The sequence below is a fragment of the Tribolium castaneum genome, chromosome 7, assembly GCF_031307605.1.
Source record: "Tribolium castaneum strain GA2 chromosome 7, icTriCast1.1, whole genome shotgun sequence".
NCBI classification, from domain to species: Eukaryota; Metazoa; Arthropoda; class Insecta; order Coleoptera; family Tenebrionidae; genus Tribolium; species Tribolium castaneum.
Window position 1 is genome coordinate 13,145,712 of NC_087400.1, and position 4,542 is coordinate 13,150,253.

Here is a 4,542-nt window from a genome sequence, read left to right on the forward strand (position 1 = left end):
AACTTATATTAAACAGACAGAAAACGTATTATGTCACAAAAGAGCTTATTATGTATCACTTTAAATAGAAGCAGTTTATCCTGTTTGTTCCTTTGCTTACATAAGAGCAAACTTTTATAAAGCGTAACTAAAGCCACATATTCTGACACAAAAAAACGAATTACGTTATAGACTTGACGAGAACGGCGTATCTCGGACTCTTATAGGACTCTTATAGAAACAAAAAGTATCAGTTTGGATTAAAACAAATTATTTTTGTTGACTCTTAGTCCGAATTGTTCATCAGTTCAAACAAAAACGGCTTATTTTAGACGATCTTTTGCTTTGAACAAGAAAACTTACATCGAACAGACTAAAAACGTATAAATCTGGCATAAAAGAGCAATTTATGTATCACTTTGTATAAAGGCAGCTAATCCTATTCGTTTCATTGCTAAAATAGACTAAATTGTTATTAATCTTAACAAAAACGCAGTATTTTGGCACAAAATACTAATTACATTATAGTTATGACGAGAATAGCTTATTTGGAATGATTCTATGTTTCCAAACGAGTAAATTTTTATTAAACACATGCCAAACATCATGTTTTGTCCTATAATGACATTTTATATTGCAGTTTGTATTAAAACAAAGTATTTTCGTTGATTCTTTGTTTGAAGCAGCAAACCTAACATTAAAGAATCTGAAAACTTTGTATTCGGACACAAACCACCGAATTTTGTATCAGTTTAGACAAAAACGGTTGATTTTCGACAATATTTTGCTTTGAACAAGAAAACTTATATCAAACAGACTAAAAACGTCTTATTTTAGCACAAAACAAAAGATTTGCGTTATAGTCTTGACGAGAACTGTTAATTTCAAACGATTCTATGCTTTGAAACCAGTATACTTTCACTAAACAGAGGCAAAACGTCTGATTTCGCCTTTGAAAAACGATTTATGTCACAGTTTGGATTAAAACCAATTATTTTCGTTTATTCATTGTTACAAACAAGAAACCTTACATCAAAGAAACTGAAAACTCCTTATTCAGGCACAGAAATTCGAATTACGTTTCAGTCTGGACAAAAACTGCTTATTTTAGACGATCCTTTGTTTTGAACACGAAAACTTACATTAAAAAGATTAAAAACATCTTATTCTGGCTGAAAACTGCAAATTATATATTACTCTAGATAAAAGCAATTTATCCTGATTACTCCTTTACTTAGAATAGAGTAAACTTGTATAAAACTTAATAAAAACTTTAAATTTCGTCTTAAAGAAATAATTTACGTAATAGTCTTGACCAGCACTGTTAATTTCAAGCGATTTTATGATTGGAAACGAATGAACTTTTATGGGGCAGATGCAAAACCACATATTACCATATAAAGCGTTGTTTTAAAGCAAAGTATTACGTTTTGCAACAAGAAATTTTACGTCAAAGAAACTGAAAATTTCGTATCCATGCACAAATATCGAATTACGTATCATTTTAGGCAAATACAGCTATTTTTAAACGATTCCTTGCTATAAACAAGAAAAATTTTATCAAACATATTGAAAACGTTTTATTCTCGAAAATAAGAGCAAATTATGTATCAGTTTTAACAAAAGCGGATTACTCTGTTTGATTCTATGCTTAGAGTAGAGTAAACTACTATAAAACGTAATGAAAACTCTATATTCAAGCTCAAAAGAACAAATTACGTTATAGTTTTGACAAAAAAAAATATTTCGGACGATTACATTCTTCGAAGTTAGCAAACTTTAATTAAACAAGTGCAAAAGCTAATACTTTGCTTTAAAATAACGATTTATGTGGTAATATGGTGTTTTGCATCTGTCCTATAAAAGTTTACTCGTTTCGCTCCATTGAATCATTCGAAATAAATTATTTTGCCACAACAACAACGAAAATAATTTGTTTTTGTTTAAACTGTAACTTAAGTAGTTTTTATAAAACGAACTAAGACGTTTGGCATCTGTTTAGTGAAAGTTTTCTCGTTTGGGGGCATAAAATCGTTTGAAATTAACAGTTCTGGTCAAAACTATAACGTAAATTATTTCTTTGAGACGAAATTTAAAAATTTTCATTAAGTTTTATGCAAGTTTGCCCTATTCTAAGCAAAGGAGTAATCAGGATAAACTGCTTTTATCCAAAGTAATACATAATTTGCAGTTTTGAGCCAGAATAAGACGTTTTTAATCTTTTTAATGTAAGTTTTCGTGTTCAAAACAAAGGATCGTCTAAAATAAGCAGTTTCTGTCCAAACTGAAACGTAATTTGATTTTCTGTGCCTGAATAAGAGGTTTTCAGTTACTTTAATGTAAGGTTTCTTGTTTGTAACAATGAATAAACGAAAATAATTGGTTTTAATCCAAACTGTGACATAAATCGTTTTTCAAAGGCGAAATCAGACGTTTTGTCTCTGTTTAGTAAAAGTATACTGGTTTCAAAGCATAGAATCGTTTGAAATTAACAGTTCTCGTCAAGACTATAACGCAAATCTTTTGTTTTGTGCTAAAATAAGACGTTTTTAGTCTGTTTGATATGTTTTCTTGTTCAAAGCAAAATATTGTCGAAAATCAACCGTTTTTGTCTAAATAATGTTAGGTTTGCTGCTTCAAACAAAGAATCAACGAAAATACTTTGTTTTAATACAAACTGCAATATAAAATGTCATTATAGGACAAAACATGATGTTTGGCATCTGTTTAATAAAAATTTACACTTTTGGAAGCATAGAATCATTCCAAATAAGCTATTCTCGTCATAACTATAATGTAATTAGTATTTTGTGCCAAAATACTGCGTTTTTGTTAGGATTAATAACAATTTAGTCTATTTTAGCAATGAAACGAATAGGATTAGCTGCCTTTATACAAAGTGATACATAAATTGCTCTTTTATGCCAGATTTATACGTTTTTAGTCTGTTCGATGTAAGTTTTCTTGTTCAAAGCAAAAGATCGTCTAAAATAAGCCGTTTTTGTTTGAACTGATGAACAATTCGGAGTAAGAGTCAACAAAAATAATTTGTTTTAATCCAAACTGATACTTTTTGTTTCTATAAGAGTCCTATAAGAGTCCGAGATACGCCGTTCTCGTCAAGTCTATAACGTAATTCGTTTTTTTGTGTCAGAATATGTGGCTTTAGTTACGCTTTATAAAAGTTTGCTCTTATGTAAACAAAGGAACAAACAGGATAAACTGCTTCTATTTAAAGTGATACATAATAAACTCTTTTGTGACAGAATACGTTTTCTGTCTGTTTAATATAAGTTTTTAATAATAATAATAATAATAATAATAATAATAATAATCATAATAATAATATTAATAATAATAATAATAATAATAATAATAATAATAATAATAATAATAATAATAATAATAATGATAATAACAATAATAATAATAATAATAATAGTAATGGAAGTAAGCTTAGTTTTCTAAGCAAAAATGAAGCTTGTTTTGTGTGTTATATGAGCGTTTTCTCATTTCTATGCAAGAGATCATCTGTGATCTGTGTTTTTAGGCAAGAAAATGTCTAAAATTAATAACTCATTTTAAAACTGGTATAAAAGCATTTACTATACAAAAGTTATAATCGGTTTTTAATAATAATAATAGTAATAATAATAATAATAATAATGAAAATAATAATAATAATAATAATAATAATAATAATAATAATAATAATAATAATAATAATAATAATAATAATAATAACAATAATAATAATAATAGTAATAGTAACAAAAGTAATAATAATAATAATACTTTTAATAAGGAAAACTGAAGCTTATTTTTTTTGTGTGTTACATGAGCGTTTACTCATTTCTATGCAAGAGATCATCTGTGATCTGTGTTTTTAGGCAAGAAATTGTCTAAAATTAATAACTCATTTCAAAACTGGTATAAAAACATTTACTATACAAAAGTTATAATCGGTTTTTAATACTAATAATATTAATAGTAGTAATAATAATAATAATAATAATAATAATAATAATAATAATAATAATAATAATAATACTTTTAATAAGGAAAAATGAAGCTTATTTTGTGTGTTACATGAGCGTTTTCTCATTTCTATGCAAGAGATCATCTGTGATCTGTGTTTTTAGGCAAGAAATTGTCTAAAATTAATAACTCATTTCAAAACTGGTATAAAAACATTTACTATACAAAAGTTATAATCCGTTTTTAATACTAATAATATTAATAGTAATAATAATAATAATAATAATAATAATAATAATAATAATAATAATAATAATAATAATAATAATAAAAGTAATAGTAATAATAATAATAATAAAAATAATAATAATAGTAGTAATAAAAGTAAGCTTAGTTTTCTAAGCAAAAATATAGCTTATTTTGTGTGTTATATGAGCGTTTTCTCATTTCTATGCAAGAGATCATCTGTTATCTGTGTTTTTAGGCAAGAAATTGTCTAAAATTAATAACTCATTTTAAAACTGGTATAAAAACATTTACTATACAAAAGTTAATAAAAATAATAATAATAATAATAATAGTAAT